Source organism: Venturia canescens, chromosome 11 (genome assembly GCF_019457755.1).
Source record: "Venturia canescens isolate UGA chromosome 11, ASM1945775v1, whole genome shotgun sequence".
Taxonomy (NCBI): Eukaryota; Metazoa; Arthropoda; class Insecta; order Hymenoptera; family Ichneumonidae; genus Venturia; species Venturia canescens.
Window position 1 is genome coordinate 3,572,494 of NC_057431.1, and position 19,611 is coordinate 3,592,104.

The 19,611-nt window shown below is 38.2% G+C and overlaps 1 long non-coding RNA gene across 6 annotated transcripts; it reads left to right on the top strand.

The window, feature by feature from the left end:
• The first annotated feature begins 10,402 nt into the window (after positions 1–10,402).
• On the top strand, positions 10,403–13,637 carry LOC122417817 (uncharacterized). Of its 6 annotated transcripts, none has more exons than XR_006262354.1 (5): positions 10,403–10,417; positions 10,614–11,201; positions 11,866–12,292; positions 12,913–13,199; positions 13,432–13,637. It is a non-coding gene; the product is annotated as an uncharacterized lncRNA (long non-coding RNA). The 6 variants fall into 6 exon arrangements; XR_006262353.1 differs by having other exon boundaries at positions 10,628–11,201; XR_006262355.1 differs by lacking the exon at positions 10,403–10,417 and having other exon boundaries at positions 10,660–11,201; positions 11,866–12,051; positions 12,108–12,292.
• The last annotated feature ends 5,974 nt before the right edge of the window (positions 13,638–19,611 follow it).

The following is a 19,611-nucleotide window of genomic DNA, read 5'->3' on the forward strand; positions in this document are numbered from 1 at the left end:
TATAGTAATATTTCATTTAATTTCACGAAATGCTAAAGGCTGAAACTCTTTGGAAAGTTATACAGTAACACTCCAGTCATGATTTAAACCGTTGAATAAACTGGAACTCGTCAGAGCACGGTAGCATCTCATTGGCAGAATTCAACGAATATTTAATTGCAACGACCAGCTTACTGGGCAATAATACGAGCCCCGGGATAGGTCAGATTAAGCATTTTCAATCGATGCTGTCAACCTTCTCCAATTGGTTTATAAAAACTTCAACCCATCCAAAGCTCACGAACAAATCTAAAATCACATACCATTGCAGCAAGCTTGAAAGAAGAACAAAACCAATTTTTAGCATTACTCATTCTGAATTAGAAACAGTCCTCATTCAGATATTTTCACGTTCTAGTTTCAAAATAATTTTTATCAAAACAAACCTGGAAATTCAAATCAGAAATCGAAAAGAAGTCGAAAAAATCGAGAAAATTTCTCTGTTCATTTCCTCTATCTTTACGAATATGAACCGGTTCTCAAAAAAATGTTTGTTTTTTTTAGTAGAAATCTATACTATACAAATTACGATAAATTTTTCATGAGATCAAAGATCTCAATTCAATCTGTGGTTCGACCAAAAAAATGATCAGTAACGGCTATCGTTTAAACTGATCGCTCGATGGGGAAAAAAACTAATAAATCACGTAAGTATATATAAGTATGCTGAATTTGTCAGTTTTGAAATCGTGTTTTGTTCAATGTTGTTACGATTTTTCACCAATCAATTTCTAGGCGTTTAATTTTTTTTATCAAGGCTGCAATGGAGGAATTCTCTGTCAAACCGGCTACTTTTTTCGATCACCTCAGATCTACCTCATAACGGGTTATATCAAAGGACTACTAAAAGGCACTCTATGTGAATTTTTTCAGATTTTTAAATTAATTATTTTAGAAAATACCGTTTTTTTTCAAATGAATATATCTCGGAAACTTTTGAAAAAAAATGTTTTCACATGAAATGTGTAGTTTCGTGTTAGCTTTTGAACGGACGACTCGAAATAATTTTTACGTTGTGGTAACGATAACTTTTTACTGAAAGAGGGGGAATTATTTTTTTATTCAGAATCAGCCATTTTTTTCTGGCTGGAAAAATTACAGAGTCTTTCAGTATTTTTGACGAACTCGCGAAAAAATCGCCAGAGTGGTGCGGATTAAAGTGCCGGTATGAAAAAATTAATTTGTGTGATTTCATTTTTTACCCTAGAGCCTCTGTCCGTGCCACTCTGGCGATTATTTTGCAATATCGTCAAACAAATTGGAAAACTCTGTAATTTTTTCAGCCAAAAAAAATGACTGTTTCTGAATAAAAAAAATAATTCTCCCTTTTTTCGTAAAAAATCATAGTTACTAGAACGTAAAAATTATTTTTAGTCGTCCGCTCAAAAGCTAACACGAATAAAACTACAACTTTTATGTGAAAAAATTTTCTTTTAGTTACTCCAAGTTTCTGAGATATATTCATTTGAAAAAAAAAACGGTATTTTCTGATATTATGAATTTAAAAATCTGAAATAACTCACATAGAGTAGTAGTAAGTTTTAGTTCGACAAAGAATCCCTCAATGGTAAATTGCATGCATAAATATTTAACGATAATTGATTCGGGAGAGAATACTCATAAAAAAACGCATTCATTTTGAAGCTGATTGTTAGAGCAAGAGCAAATTTTGCCACGATACATATAGAGTAAGACTTATGTATTAAGCGACAGAGCTGTTTGGCACTATTTCTGTCGTTGGTTACGGCATTCCGATGCCTCATTCATTCGAAGAAATTAGTGAATTATCTATCAGTCCTCGAAAAGTTTGATCAACCAACCAAAAAAAAAAAATTTTACATAGCATTGAAATCAAAAAATTTTTTTTTTTTTTGTAATCAATAAATGAAAAATTGATACTGTATAATGAAATTATAATCGAATAGATCGATTTAGAACTTTTATCATTTGACTCGTATGGAGAATGGAGACTTAAATAATGATTTTAACCATTCAACGACCCTGCAGACAGCGAAGCGCTGCATTGCATTAGATGATAGGCGGTAGCAGCACCGATTAGGCTCAGCGCTGCAGCGTTCGACGCCACAGAGCGTACACACCGTGCCGGCACTGTGCAGTCTCGGCAACATCTATGCTTGCATCATGTGACGCTTGTGTGCTGTTGCCGTGCCGCTTCTGAAGTGTATGCGAATGCAGCACGTAACGGCACGGTATAAGCACGCCGTGCCGTTACGCCGTGGCGTTAGAAATCAGTCATGTTCGGACAGACATAACGCGTATGTAACGGCACCCGTACCGTGCCGCGCAGTCACCGTGCCGTCACCGTGCTGGAAACTGTCTATCTGGGGAAGAGTTGTTGAAAAATTTTAGAAAAGTGGGTTGGTTAATGAATATCATTTTGCACTGCCTACACTCCCATCTTGACTATTTTCCTGAAAACCTTGGAGATCTAAGTGAAGAACAAGGAGAAAGATTTTATAAGACATATCAGTGACATGGAGAATCGGTATCAGGGAAGGTGGAATATCAATATAATGGCATATTTTTGCTGGACGCTAAAGATGATGATGATGATTAAGTTTATTTGCCTTAGGGACCTGTTAGGCAATTAAGCAGAAAATAATAATCCAACCCAGTTACAAAAAATTCTGAGCATGGATAATGCGTAATACAATGTGTAAAATTAAACTAACTTACAATTGAGTAAAAAATATGTATAGACTTTGTTCAGGATTGAGCGAAGCCTCGACGGTAGCGCGAGAGAATTCGGGCCGGGCTCTCGCGCTCCGCCGCTGGCGTCGACAGTTCGCGGGTTCGGACATTTTGGGCGCGTGCAATTAGAGCAGCCGGGTGCTCGTTTCACGCGCTCACGGGGGGCGTCGCCACCTCCTGGGCAGTGTGACGAATGCGTAATTCGTCACCAGAGTGCGCTGATTTCTGCGCTAAGAACCGCGAATTTACGAATTTCGTACTTTAGCATTTCATACGGATTTGATAATTTGATCATTGAAATATTAACAAATGAGAGGAACGTGACGGACTTGGGTGACTAATATATAAGTATAGCATAAACAATAACCGCTAGTCGATAAGAAATATGAACGTATTGACTAACTCATTCTTATAGTTTACATTATAATAATCTCCATACGTTGAAATGTATCGAAATAAGGCTTTCTTTGATTTCTTATATAAATAGCTCTAGTATTCCAATACGATACTTTTACCCACTTTCATCTTATAAACATTAGGCTAGGACATATCCTTCGTCACTCTTATGCTAAGGACCTAGATAATAAGGGTTTGGTTGCGAAGCGAGCGTGTGAAACCGAAGCGTGGGTCGCGAGACCCCAGAATTCGAATGAGTGGGAGAATGAAGAACAACGTGATTGGTCCGCGTATGAGCGGAGCGTACGGAGTCTGCGCGTGAGAATCAAAAGATTTGTGAGACTAAAAGTCGAACGGAATAGAATTAAGAGGAGAACCTTGTTGTCAGCCGAAGAGTCAAGATCCATATTTTCGTCAATATATTCATCAAACATTTAAATCTTTGTCTTGAGTTATTGAAGAGAAATTCGCAAGGCGAGTTTCAACTCCTTATCAATCGAACCCACCCAAAACTAAATCATTCGAAATAATAGTTACTATAATTCCCGCTCGGAGCGTTACAGCAGTAATTAGCACGGGACCGGGGAAGCACACTGCGCATGTGCGCGGGGCTTCATCATCGATCTCCATGATTGATGCCTCAGTCTTGATCCGGTCGCTGAAGCGTGCAATACGGCTAATCACTGCATCTCACCTTCTCACCAGTTTTCGGTATCAAATTCGGGTTCTCTTAATCATTTTCGTTTCAAATCATTACACGGACTCTGCGCATTTAACGGAACATTCTCTCGGACTCATTTTAACGGAATATCTCAAAAAATCATCGGGTTCTTTCTCACGAGCACGCTTCGGTCGTCCATCTTGTTCGTCTCGCACGTGCTCGACGAACACCGGGTCAACTCGCCATTTTCATCATCGGGCTTAATCGCACTAATTGTCGGGCAATACTGTACTTTAACATAGAACAGCGGAATAATAAATTCCTCACTATTTTTCTCGCACCACCGGCGTACTTATTCTTCGTTTACCACCTACACCAGACTCCTTGCAAAAACAGACTTATATAATTAGTAATCAATGTAACGAGAAAAAAAAGAAGTACAGCGAGAAAGAGAGAAAGAAGAAGAGAAAGCCGCTGCATGTATGTCGATCGAAGAGAAAAGAATCCGTTAACAGAGAAGAACGCGGTTTAAGATCGGTGATGATTTTTATCTTCTCATGTTACTTACAGAAAATCAAAAAAAAAACCAATTACGCAGAATTCAAACTTATTGGAATATGAGCAAAAATAATCCATCAGCATAGTAATAAACCTTGATATTAAACAATACACATGAGAGCGTGCTCGCAGTCCTATAAGTTTGTTTATAAAATGAATATATAGATCAAGGAAGAGGTCGACACGAGGCCCTTTGTCGTTATAGGCCAGGAAACGGAGCTCTAAATTCCTCAGACTGTGATTCATTTCTAATCTGAAAGCCGTCAGTGCCATCACACGCTTAATGGTCCCCCAAACTTAACTGAATAATTGTGGACAAAAAATTATGATCTTATTATTTGTTATCAACAAATTAGTGAAAGAAAACGCATTTTTTTTGGTTTTTCGCTTATAAAACGAAAACTAATGGAGCTATGAGAAAGCAATCAATAGACGAAATGTAGAGAACAAAAATACAAAGAGAATGAGCCCCGAAACGACCCGATCGATTAACAATTAACGGAGAAAATTTTTAAAAACATTAAAAAGTAGCGTTTTTTCAAAAATTTCTATCGTCGCTAATCTTAAAGATGGATCATTTTTTTTTGTACGATTGTAGGTTTCGATAGATACTTCCTTTGTGAAAAATCCAGGCCCTGTCGGATAATTAGTTTATTAGTTATAACACTCAGAAGTTGAGAGGGTCATTTTTTTCGGCAAGGCTGATCGCCTGGAGGTCGTCCAATTTCAATTTATTAAACCGGTTTTGAAAGAAGAAGTGTCCAGCTACCTACGTATATATTCGGTTTTCATCCAAATGGTGAAGAAGTAGGTGAAAAATGGGTGAAAAGAGGAGCGAAAACGGCTGAGCGCTTGAAAGTGGTCGAGTGGTAAGGGTTGAACAGCAGTCGCGGGGAGCGCGTATATACAGGGTGTCCCATTTTAATCTTACACCTGACTTTTCTCGGAAAATATTGCTCGGATCAAATATTGTGTGGAACAAAACTTTTAGGGGTTGAAGGGGGACGTTTGATAAAATTTGGTTTGTGGATCCAAAATTCAAAATGGCGGCGTTAGAATGGCCGACATGTTTTTTTCGAATGGAAACATAACTTTTTTTCATCACCAAAAAATTTTTCAGCGCAAAACCAACAACTTTTGTTAGAAAAATTTTTTGATTAAGTTCATATTTTTTAAGTGAGAACATCATTTTCAACTATTTTAGAGGTATCCAGGATGCACCGCGAAGAGATCTTTAACGTACCAAGTGCAAGTGCGTTTGCGTGTGCGTCTGCATATGCGTGCATACGTGGAGGTGCATGTGTGTGTTTTTTATTTTCATTTTATTTTTCAACTTTTTTTAAAAAGAGGGGCATGCAATGCCTTTATGGCCATAGGTACGAGCTCACAAGGATTTGGTCTCTGCGGTTCGTCACTACCGCAGTATTTTCGGACTCCAAACCCTCCTTGTGAGTGTACTCTGATCCCTCCCTAGAGATGTTCAAAGATCCCTCCATTCATGTTTAAACATGCCTGAACTCTTCTCTCAAAACCAACAACTGTGCGTAGGAGAACATCTCTCGGGATCGCACGGCAGGCAGCTCTTATCCGCTCCTTCATGTTCTCTCGTGTTGTTGGAGCTTGACGGTAGACAGCGTTTTTTAAGTACCCCCACAAAAAGAAATCAGGAGACGTAAGATCTGGTGACCTTGGAGGCTAATTTACAGGACCGTCTCGACCAATCCACCGTTGACCAAATGTTGTATCCAGATGATTTCGAACAACATGAGCCCAGTGAGCGGGTGCACCGTCTTGCTGAAACCACATCTGTTGACGTGTTTCCAAATCCAGATCTTCTAGCAAAAGAGGCAGTTCATTTTGTAGAAAATCAAGGTAACGGACAGAGTTCACATTTCCCTCGAAAAAATGGGGACTTATTAATTGCCCGTTCACAATATCACACCATACGTTCAAACTCCATCGATGCTGGTGATCGATCTGTCTCAACCAATGTGGATTCTGATCAGACCAATACCGAAAGTTCCATCGGTTCACTTGACCACGGTTGTTGAAAGTGGATTCATCACTGAACATAACGTATCGAAAAAAGTCCCTGGATCGCTCGATTTATCTCAACGCCCACCGACAAAACGCCACCCTTCGCAACGGATCTGTATTAGGAGTGTCTTGGTGGAATTGTAGTCGCTACGGGTGAAGTTTCGCACCTCTCAATACACGGTGCACTGTCGATTTGGGAAACCCCAGTCGTTCCGAGGTCACTTTGGCACTCAAATGAGGATCAATTGCTATCATGGCTAAAATAGCTATGTTTCAGGCTTCATGCAATCCAACAAAATTTTTGACGTTTGGGAAATGTCGACGGTGGTGGATCATCGACCTGCCTTCGCTCGCTGCTCAAGGGTTCGGATTGTCTGCCGTGATGGGTGACGACGATCAGGATATTCACGACGATACAAATTTTCAGCTCGGAAGTAATTGCCCCGACACCTCCCTAAAATAAGGAGCATATCAACGATTTCGTTGGGACTGAAATCAGCCATTGTTGCTAATTTTCAGAATTTTCCTCTAATTTAAGAACTTTTAAAAATTTCGAGAATCAAGAATTTTTCTCTGATTTCAGAATCTTTACAAATTTTCGATTTCGTCTCTTGCTAATGGCTGCGGAGTCAGAAGATAAACGTTTCAATTAATTTTTCATCCGTGGGCGATCACAATGACTTCTAAAATAAAAAATTCTCTCTGATTTACAACTCAAAAGTAGGCGTAAGTCTCGCTTACGTGAACTTATCTTTAAGCGTAAGCCTCGCTTATGATTAAAGGTAAGTTCACTTTGTAAGAGATTAAAGAAAACATCATTGGTAGTACTGACGTAGTCTGACTTTGCGTAGTTCTCTTACTTTAGAGTTTTAAATCAGAGAAGAATTTTTTATTTTAGAATGTGATCGCCCACGGATGAAAAATTGATTGAAACGTTTATCTTCTGACTCCGCAGTCATTAGCAAGAGACGAAATCGAAAATTTGTAAAGGTTCAGAAATCAGAGAAAAATTCTTGATTCTCGAAATTTTTAAAAGATCCTAAATTAGAGGAAAATTCTGAAAATTAGTAACAATGGCTGATTTCAGTCCCAACGAAATCGTTGATATGCTCCTTACACGCAAACGCACTTGCACTTGGTACGTTAAAGATCTCTTCGCGGTACATCCTGGATACCTCTAAAATAGTTGAAAATGATGTTCTTACTTGAAAAATATGAACTTGATCAAAAAAATTTTTCAACGAAACGAAAATTTTTAGTTTTGCGCTGAACATTTTTTTGGTGATGAAAAAAAGTTATGTTTCCATTTGAAAAAAACATGTCGGCCATTCTAACGCCGCCATTTTGAATTTTGGATCCACAAATCAATTTTTATCATACGTCCCCCTTCAACCCCTAAAAGTTTTGTTCCACACAATATTTGATCCGAGCAATATTTTCCGAGAAAAGTCAGGTGTAAGATTAAAATGGGACACCCTGTATAGTAATAGAAGCGCGCTCGGCGCAAGCCATGTAAACTCACATTGGGTTATCTCCGCAACTATATGAGCTATTTCAACATATTTTTTTTTCATTCCGGGGTAGCTGGACCTGCGGAAACTGATTCTGCACTCAGAATTCGTAAAAAATGACTGGAACAATGTTAATTTGGTATATGAGGATAAAATGCTGTGGGATAAGTGTAATTTCAAAAGGCGAACAGCTCTTCTATTAAGAAACACATGAAAAATTTTTATTTCACAAAGTTCATGGAAAACGTCTGGAAATTTTTTTTATGAGTTATTTGCTCAAGTACGCGTGAATTCATTCATATATATAATAATAAAAATGCATCTTAGGCTTTATAACATTTAACTGTGAAACAGTTCGTATCCGAAAAAATTCACTTGAAAGCTAGTCATTTGTTACTCTATGGTGGCAGAGACTTATAAGAAAATCGATTTTTCTCAGGTTTTTAGGATCCTTTGGTATTATTCACAAAATTCAACGTCGATTGGATCCATACAAATTATGTTTAAATATGTGTTAAAAGTACTTGTCCGGGCCATCACTTTCCGTTTAAATTGTTTATCCAAATAAAAATCAGAGCTTGTCTAGAACTGATGGTTCACAAGTATTCATGCAGAGGGAATTGAGAGAATTATCTTCAAGTCATTTTTACTTGGCTGCACTAATTTAATAAAAAACGGAAACAAATTGTTCCGGAATATACAAGGTATATTATTGTGCATCGATAAATGAAAAAAATTATAAATAATATATTGTAACGAAACGCTCTTGCCGACCTGGCCTGAACGCCGCCACGCGTCGGTTCGAGCTACCTTAATTTTAAAAGGAGCAGGTATGAAAGAAACGTGAGAACGCGGAATTTTGATTTTGAAAAATTTAACAATTCCGATTTATTCAATTTTGATTGATTTCACAGGATAAATTCGTTTTTGATTTGTTGTCGTGAAATATTCGCGATCGCGCTCACTGATTGGGAGAAATTTTGTTTCACTCGCCGTTTCGAATTTGAACAATTTTTAATTTACGCATTTTTCGCTTATAAAAAAGAAGAAAGTTTCGAAAATTCAAAAGTGTTTTGATTTTATACAATAAAAGAAATTATTATAGGTTTGACGCGATATAACCTCTAATTCGTACCGCGGCCTTTTTAATTATTTAAAATTTACAAGATTTACAAACTTTACAGAAATTTCGGGTTTGTTTGACTCGGACTCGATTTATTTCAACCTTGAATTTAAAAAGAGAATTTTACAGAATTTACAAATTTACAAGAAAAATCATCCCTGATTATAGCAAGCAAAAAGAAATAAAAATTGGTTAAGTTAAGGAACAAACCCCAGGCTCTGGGATTGAAACGTCACCAAATCGCTCCGAGATCCTGAGCATCTGCAAGGTTAGGTTATTTACCGTCCACGGGCTCTGGGATTGAAACGTCACCAAATCGCTCCGAGATCCTGAGCATCTGCAAGGTTAGGTTATTTACCGTCCACGGGCTCTGGGATTGAAACGTCACCGAATCGCTCCGAGATCCCGTGCAACGGAAATTTGGAAAGTTTAGAGGTTAGGTGCGGACCCTGGACTCTGGGATTGAAACGTCGCCGAATCGCTCCGAGATTCCAGGCATCCAGGAAAAATTTAGGATAATAGGTTAGGTTGCTTGCCAAAATCAGAATGTTTGAGGTCAGCCTTTTTGTTCCGAGTCAGAATTTTGAGGAAGGACTGCCTGCCGAATGAGTCGCGCAGCGCTTCTTATACCCGTGTCCCCACCATAAAATTATCAAACGCCGAATTTTCGGTTTTCGGATCGGTTCTGCGCATCCATTTCTAACGCCTTCTCTGATTGGCCCGTTGCCATGATTCACGCTCGCCCGTTGGTCGAGCGGGCTAACATACGATGCGCGGACTACCGCTTTTTATGAATTTCAGCTTATTGCGATTTTCAACAACAAAAACTTCAATTTGATCCGTTATTATTTAATTTTCTTCATTTTTTAACATTGTTAGTTGTTTTAATATGATTCGAATAATTACAATTGCTAAAAGTCACGTACGCGTCCTATAGCCCATCAACGCTCCACCCGCGCATGCGTCATAAACACGCGTCTTGTTTTATTTGAATTGATACCAATTTTTTAAAAGAAATTATCTTTTTATTATTTTCCTTCAATCCGTTATAATTTTCCGCTTCATTTGAGTCTAGTTACAATATTTTATGAAATCGCGTTGAATTTTAATTAACAAAACAAAAAAATATAATAGTTCAAGTTTTTAATATGCGGCGCCGCTAGTGTCGCGCTCCGCCGCTTGTATCGGGCCTTTGTATTGCCCTCCAGTACGGCCGCCGCCGGCCAGCAGTGACGCGGCTCCCCGGTCGTTGTACGCGCTCGGTCAAAACATCACCTCCGTTAACTTGGCCCCCTTATTTAATTATTTTAAACTTTCGTTAACCCAAATCGTTTGAGAATCGTTAGAGAGAGTGTGAGAGAAAAAAAAAATTGTTTGAGAGTAATTATTTTTTTGGCAAAAATGATTTTATTTTTTAGCGTGAAGCTGGCCCCCATTTTTTTTATCTCCTAGAATAATGGACTTGGACGTTTCATTTTTTTTTTAATCGCTTGAAAATCGTTTGAGAGAGATTGAGAGTGAAAGAAAATCGTTCGAGAGTTAATATTTTAATTGATATTAAATTATTTATAATTAGTTGATTTAACCTAGGGTCCCTAGAACGACGCACTTCCGGTGTGCGCAGTGAGTGTGCGCAGTGCAGTGCAAGAAAAAAATTTCATGCTGCAGAACGCAGATATCGGCAACGAATATTTCCATCTAAAATGGATGAAAATACAGACTACAGACCCGGGAATAGTCGTTTTTCATAAACTTTTCAAATTCAATTTCAATATTTTTACGCAGTTCCTGACTCGATCTGACTAAGAATGCAGCAAGTGCATTTGCGTGTAAGACATCTGCGTCCCAGCGTGCTCGCCGCAATTTTAGCTCCCCACGCCAGGAAAGCCGAGTGGTACCGAATTAATCATCATGCCTTTCGTTGCGAATATTCTCCGAGCTACGCTGGCAATTCATGAGTTGCCTAAAGACTATACAGGTCTTTTTTTAGGATGTAGCAACACCGATTGCCCTTCCAACAAAGCTCTCTTGAATGAGTGTTGTGACAATCCGTGCGTTGTGAAAATTCATGCATTGGACAACTCGAATTCTCGACTCGATTTACAATCATGTGCTTCTGATCCACCTGGATACATCGGTGATATCGATTCTGGCTGTACACCAGGTGAAAAACAAAACATTTAATAAATTGATTGGCTTTGCGCTCATGAACTTGGATTAGTCGGAAGAACTAGAATTTTTGTTAGGAGGCTCGTGAAGTTTGTGGAGTAATATTTTTATTCAATGATAAATCGTTTTTTTGCCTCGAGCGGCTCTTGATAATTACAAATTTTAGATTAGAAAATCATTGGATATGAAACAAGATGTTCAAGTGGTCTGTCTCATAAGCAGCCACAGGTTGGGAGAGGAGGTTATATCAATAATTCAATAAGTTTGAGTCGGAGCTAAACGGTAGATTATTACATGTGACGTGGAAGCAAGCAGTCTCTTGGTGAATAAGCTCAAAAGTCTTTCAATCACCCCTGTGTTGTTTCGCAAACCCGATCAATTTTGTCCCCCCCCCCCCCCCCCCCCCAGTCTCCCAGTTTTCTCTCTTGCTCTTTGCACGTATGTACAGTGTAATATTGAATTTGCACAATTGAAATGCCATGAAACTCGACGTTTTTTTTTTCGAATAAATTAAATTGCAAAGACCATTTGCAATTTAATGTAAGAAAACAGTTTATTGTATTCAATTAACTTTCAAACTTGAGAACAATGATGACAAATAGCAGCAAAACATACCAAAATTTGGAAACTGAATTAATTGTGAGAATTTGGTTTTACAGGTGTGAGAAAAAGCTCGTTACTGCTGAGGTTTGCGGACAACACATTCAACAGTAGTTACCTAACGATGATAGATGTTGACATCAAAATAAGGACTATAGAGGTTAAAGGAGACAGGGTGAAGCTGTAAGTATGGGACACCACAGGACAGGAGGAACTCAGGACAATAACGTCAATGTACTACAGGGGTACGCATGGTGTAATATCATTGGTTACGACGTTACCAGAGGTGACTCGTTTGCAGATGTCAAACGATGGCTACACAAGATTGACCACAACTGCAATACAGTCAATAGGGTTCTCGTGGATAACAAAAACGATGCTTCTAACCAAAAAGTTGTACTGACCGAGGATACTGAACGTTTTGCCACCCAAATGAGTATTTAACTCTTTGAGATCTCTGCTAAAGGCAACATCAATGTTCAAGAGGTATGTATATATTGAATATGTATATATTTTGTCATTTTCTCGCTTTTTTCGAGATAATCTTTTCTAGGCTGTATGATCGTATAGGATTTTTTATGAAATGTCCTGCAGTCGTTTATGTTAAATTGATCACAATCAGAACCGATGATAAAAAAAGTGAACTCGAGTTTCGAACAGAATTTCAAATCAATAATTTAACTAATACTTTTTTACTTGTATGAACTCAAATCAAAACTTTTGAAGATGGAGAAAAAGTTGTGGCATTTGCTGTAACTCTTGAAGGCAGATTGAAAAAAAAAAACTGGATTTTCGTTCCTGAACTTGACTTTCTTTTTTGTTGATTCAAGATTTTTTTCATCAGTACGCTCTCGGCCTGGCATAAGTAGAATGTTTGCTAATTCATTTGTCAATCGGATCGATGAGAAAAAAAATAGTATAAATATAGACCAAGTCCGCGAGATTTGGCGAAGCGCTTGAAAGCGCTCCAATTGTTCGATGAAATAATTAAATGGCATCCCAGATGCGAGGAATCCGACGAATCAGCTGAATAGCGGCTGTTATACCGTACAAATGGAACAAGACGATCGGCCAAAATTCATATTGACATTTCATGATATTTCCAGGCGATCCAGAGTAATTCGACGACGACGTCACTATAACAGCGGCAGAGTTATCGGCGACTCCAACGGCAATGAGAACCGCGAGTGGTTGGACCGGTGGCTCAACGAGATTCAATCCAGAGCAAAATGCAAAAGCCGCGACGACGGGGAAAAACGGAGCTCGAGGACGAGGGAGTTATAGAAACAGGAGTCGGAGCGAGAGAAAACAATACACGGAGACGACCTGAACGACGAGCCAACGAATCCCATTGTCGAGCGGAAAGACAGAGAGGAAAAAAAATGATAAAAATGTAATATAATTTTTTCAATATTCGCGCATATCTTACATATAGTGTATAAAAATTCATACGTACATAAATAATTGATCAACGGGTATAAATAACTCTATCCGAGTTATGTCATCGTTCCGAAAAATGCTGCTCAGCACTCGTCTTTCATATACCAATATCGCGAGCAAAATTCAAGATACAGTTGGACAGCTTCTTATGGAAAAATTCACGTGAAGATTTTTTTGTGTTTCAGGATGCCAAGCACTATGACACATTACGAAAAATGTATTCACCTACGAGAAAGTCACCGAAAATAATACCGATGGATACTCCAGTTGATGCGCAAGTGATAGACGCGTCAGTGGGGGCAATGGAAACTTGAGATCGACAACTTTTTTCCTTTCGATTCTATGAATATGGATTGATCTGTATTTTTCAATAAACTTGTAATTCATCGTATTGATACATATAAAATCATAACACCGTTCCCCTTCCTCTGTCGTTTGATCTTCCAGCGAAAATTCATTCGAGAAACAAATTCGATATAACAAGACTGAACTCCAATGACGGAAGTGAGTCTCATGCGGTGACTTGTTTGCACGATAGAAAAACTATTTTTTTATAATTCAAATAAAAACTTATTTTAAAAACTAAACTAAAAATTGCGTTTTCACACCTGATCCAAAAACCACTTTCTAACATATACAACTCTCGAAAGTTTTATTCAACTTGAATATTTTTAGTTAATGCGTAAAAAAGCATTTCTACGTTCCGTTTTTCACTCAACCACCTCGTCCAACGGTTTCAAACTATCAACTGAGCCTCAACGTGCTGAGAAAACCTGGAAACCCCCAAGAAAGAAAACAAGAAAAATTATAGAAATATTGCGCAAAGGGAGTCGTTTGAAAAGTAAATTGGAATATACGTCTCCAACATCAATTCGCAGCGCGAAAGCTTCAGGAAGTTACGGTATGAAAGATAATGAGGAAACTATAGGAACGAGAAGAATTGCGAGGTTGAGGATAGCTGTACATTTTTATCTATAGACTCTCAATTAACAATTGAGTGAACTTTTCAGTGTGAATATGAGATTCCATATCGGAACTTAAAACCTCAAATTCCATTCAATCTGGATTTTAATTACATGTAATTTAAAGTGAACGTTGCTCGAGATTCTCGGAGGAAAACGTTGAATCATACCATCCCAATAAAAATCATAATGTAGTCGTCTTGAACAAGTGCTAACGAATTCCAGGCCAAATAAATTGCTCTGCACGGGAAATTTTAGTGCGATGCAATTTAGAGGCAGGGAAAGTCGATGCATCGAATTACCAATGCAATTTGGCTGAAAGTAGCCGGAAATTTTTTCGCCCTTCAAAATAAAGCCGAAGCCGATAAAGCAGTATGAAAAATGAAACAAAATCGAGTAGATCGACTAATCGTTAAGCAACTGATGCCACAATCACTTCGCTGATGTAAATTTGGATTTAAAAAAAAAATAATTCTGAGAATAACTGAAATAAATTATTAATTTCTTTTATAATTTATTTGACCCTCTGTAGTGCCAACGTGAGCCGTAATTATTCAAATCCAGTCATACGATTTTTCTTACAGAAATAAACTGGTAGTAACGGCGGTGAGTTTGATTCAGATGAAAATCCGATGGTTTCGTGGATCCGGATGAATTGAATCTAAACAAATCGAAAAGAAAATGAATTAGAAATTAGAGAAAAAATTTTTCGTTTTTTTTCTAGAATTCGTCCTAAAACTAAACAAATACAAAAATTATTTATGGCGTGGTTGAAAAAACGCGACGTATTAACAATTCTTTTGTTCCGAAATTATTATTAAATATAACATTTTTCAAATGACTTATAGCGTCGAATTGCTTAATTTAAGGTACATCCAACACACCCGCATCCACCCTCTATCAAATACATCGGAATACGATTCGAAGTATTAAAAAAAAAAAAATTATCAATGTCCAAATTTCAATGTTTTAATAATGGAAATCTAGATACTCAGAAAAGATTGAAATGATCCGCGAGAATGAGAACTTTGCAACGAAGTCAATTGATCGCTATTTGAGAAATCTCAGAAATTGACAAAATAAGAAGGTGGAACAGAATTCCGGGAAAAAATATGCAACGACTCAAAAAGCTATGTATATGTATATAACATTCAATATATACTCCAACTCTCCATGCACCCACCGCGAATTCCCTAAAAAATCGTTTTATCGCAAGCGTTTTCGCCGAATTGTACGATACATTGTATGGTGCACCACATACACCCATCTCATCGTCGAAGCGAGCTCATTCTCATGCCTCCCGTTGCACAGTTAACGGCTTAGCTTCTTTCAATTTTATGATTTTCTGATTCATATCCATTTTTTTTTTAAATTATTTTCGTGCTTGAACTTTTTATTTGTGATTTTTATTGTTTCGTGAATGGTGCACCAGTGTTCGTACTCGCGGTTGGAACAAGCGAATTTGCAATGCCACGGAAAGCCGCTGTCACAGTGGAAGAAGCTGTAGACAGCTTAAAAAAATTTATTTCATATTTTTCAACAACCACCCTTCCTGCCTATAGTTCATCAGTATGGACGGAAATCAGTGATAATTTGCAAAAAAAGTGGACTCCCCATCATGTTTACAACAGTGTCGTACAAGATCGTCGTAAAATACTCACAATTGCACGAAGTGAAATGGGCATTTCGATTCCGTCGTACAACAATTGCACGACTGAAGAATCCGATAATGGTTCTACTTTAGAAGAATCCTACGAGTCTGAAGTAGATTCTGAAACTTCTGAAAGTGAACGCGAAAATGGACAAGTTTTTACCGTATCATTAACCAGCGAAGAATGGCACACAATGAAACCCGAAGGTATGCATCCACTTCATGTTAATATTACTTTAAATTTAAGTTCAATGACGGAATCGAGGGCTCTAGATATTTGGAAAAAAATAAGATTAAAAGAAATATTTTGAAAACAAAAAAAAAGCAAAAACTTTCCGCGAAACGAACTTTTCGGAGCCGATTGGAGGGAGGTAGGTCAAGTTTTGGCACTGTGTGCGAGCAGGACGCAAAATGTAGTTTTCATCCAAGAGTTTTAGTTCGCGATAAAAATTTCAGGCGCACATTTACAAATACGAATCTAATCCGGAATAAGCAAACGCGTATTGATGCGCGTCGGAACTTGATTTTCATTTTCCTTTTCTCAATAATTTTTAACCAAAACAGTTTCAATTCGAAAGGCTGTACTTTCGCATAGCTGTTACCTTCAATCTAGCTGAAATTTGGTATGGAACTTCTTTCGTATCTTAGCCTTGACCATTCAGTGTTTTGTTACGATAAAATATTGAACAAATTATTATTTGGCGAAAGCACATCCTTACAGAAAGTTTGAAATCGGAAGAAAAAAGGAGGAGCTGAAAATCTAACAAGAGAAAAACCACGTGGTGTAAGAATTTCAAATGTACATTACCCAAGTTCTGGTGTTGGTGAGAGCACCGGCATCCACATCGTAGATCAATTCTTTCGCTGGTCCAGTAACCGACGCCCATAATAAAGGCTCCTTTGACCTATCCCAAATCACTTTCTGAGTTGAGGTTAATTCCCGCGTCTTTAATTACGACGACTCTTCGTATGATATGTTGACCCGTGAACACGTTCAACCCGACTTCTGCTACGATCGCGCCGTAGATCGGGTATGGCTTGAGTTCGAGCTCCTTCGTTGCCGGCGCTATCCTGTAATGAGATTTACCGAATATTTTATCTCGCAATAATTCGTCGTTCCTCGTATGCGCATTTTCGTGCTTTTTCCAACTCTCATTTGTGACGAGAAATAACGGGTTTCAAACGAGTATGTCGGTGGTTTCTCATAAAAATCGTAAAAATTGAGAATCGACAAACCAGAAAATGACGAAACGTATATGTAACGAGCGTACAAATCTACGTCGGCCGCATGAGCGGCCATCATCAACACCATCCAACTGGCATTTTTCTATTTTCAGTCTGATGGACTCGAGTCGTTTCAAAATTTCTTTGTATGCCATCATCGTTGTCTGGGATAGAATATATACGACGGGTAAAGAAAGCATGTTAAGGTGCTATGAATAAGCGGACAGCAAGTAAACCCGCAAGAATGAATAACAACGTTAATAATGAATGAATATATACATTGGTGCATAATTCGCTCGTTAAACTTCCTCCTGTCACTGAATTGTTCGGAATTATCATGTTATTAGTGGGTTTAACGGAAACTATGCACAGATCAATCCTTAAAGTATGAGCGGCGATTTGGGCAACCTTGAAAGAAAAAAAAATGATACTTTTATTACAGAATAATAAAATTGGAACTGATCTTACATGGGGGTGCATCATTTATTCATTTATCTTGATATCTTCGTACGAATTCCCTAACCACATTCTAGACCATCATGCACCACCGAATATCATTGAGTAAAATTATCTTCAAAACATCAGAGGATCCTTCATCACTGCGAACGGTATTCTCTTCTTTTTCCAACGATTTTTTTATTATAGGGAGAAGAGAATGAATCTTTTACTCGCTCCTCTCGCTAAAAAACTTTCCGCTTAAACCGATATTTTTTTTTCTAATAATGTATGAGGTTAGAAGTTTCAATTCTCCAAGATATGTATACTCTTTGAGGTTTGCGATTATAAAAACTGGAGAGCGGCGAGAGGTATAGGAAAAGAAAGACATACACTGTTCAAAATTTCAACTGCTCGCTTGCGAACTTCGTAACCTGAAGATTTCTTCATATCCTCGATCATGGATAGTAGAGCTTCCTTGTCCACCGAATTCATGTTCAATATGCGCACTTCCAACGGATTTTTTTCCAATTTTTCGAACTATATATTCTATTATGCTCTTTGCCATTGCGGCTCCCTCCGTAGAAGCTGAAAAGAGCAAAGTCTCACTAGATCAATGAATAATTAATCAATAGACGCGCGGATGATTTGAAGCGTGTTGACAATAGACAATAAACGAATGAAATATTGAGTGCTAACCAGGTGCTCTTCGAAAGATATTGGATAGTATCCTGATTTTCACTTCGCACTCATCATAGTTACATGTTTCGAAATAGTAGCAAGTGTAAAAGTGATAAACGAGAAATGGTGCGTGTAACTCGTTTAAAGAATAGCCGGCATTTCCCCAATGCACCGAATTGAGATATTGTATGAGGCGGTTGTCGTCAACGCCGACCTCGCAATCCTGTTTCATCGAGTAAAATTTGCCCACCTTGTCCACCGTTACTCGATTGTCATGATGAACCGAACTGGTCGTTTCAACAGGTGCCCTACAAGTGCGCACGCGCACGATTCTTGAGTCGATCGCGAGGTCTTGACGTCGTAATCGCCCTCCAAACGCATTACGTTGACGTTTATGCTAAAATACGTTTTTTTTTTATAGGTCGAAATGACACTTGATGCGGCCGCTTGAAAATTTTGGCCGAACAATTTTGATTTTTATTGTTTCAATAAAAAATACGGCGTTGTTCGTTCCGGTATGAAACAAAAAATGAGCACGAATTGAAATATTGATTGCGTAAGAATGAATGAAAAAACTAGCTGACATATTTATCAAACGGTTCGCAATTGATTATCAATGGTTTGGTGAAAACGATGTTGAACCATTCGATGGAACAAAGTCGATTTGTCCGAGTTCACCATAATATTTCATCATAATCATTTTCCATCAAACGATACTTGGTTCGATAATAATATATGATGATAACTTGGTACACGTATATATATATATATATACACATATACTTGTCAGCCAGATCGACGATGACTAAAAAGCAAAAACGGGCGGTCATATTATCAATAGAAATAGCTACCTGTTGTTTCGAACAGCGAGGCAAGAAGCTGTCGAACCTTTAGTCAAATCGAGCCACTGCGAAGCGGGATAAACGTCAATACCGTCTTCCGTCGGTATGCAAACGCAACTCTGCGGTTCCATCGTGAAGTGACACTGAGATCCTACCTCGGGTGTACCCTTGATAACGTGCTTTGCATCGTTCCCTGTGAATGATAAATCAAATTTTATCATTTGCCAAAATCATATGGTGATGCGAGCGTTATTCGAGCGTTTGCCAAAAACAATCGAACGAAAATTATGATGAAGCAAGCGAAACAAAAAAACTGTTGCAAACTTTGGAATACGTGAGGCAGGCCTTGATAGAGAATACGAAAAGTACAAAGAAGAGAAGTAGAAAAAAATGAGACCTTTTCGCTTCGCTGACATGTGTGCAGTTTGGAACAGTCGAGTTTTATCACCCGAAGCAATAGCGTCCTTAATTGTTACAATCGCTTTTTTTTATTAGTGTCTCTGAATTTGACTGACTTTGATTAGTTTCGTAGCCTCGTTCGCGAGCGCCTGAGTTTCGGCGACTACAACA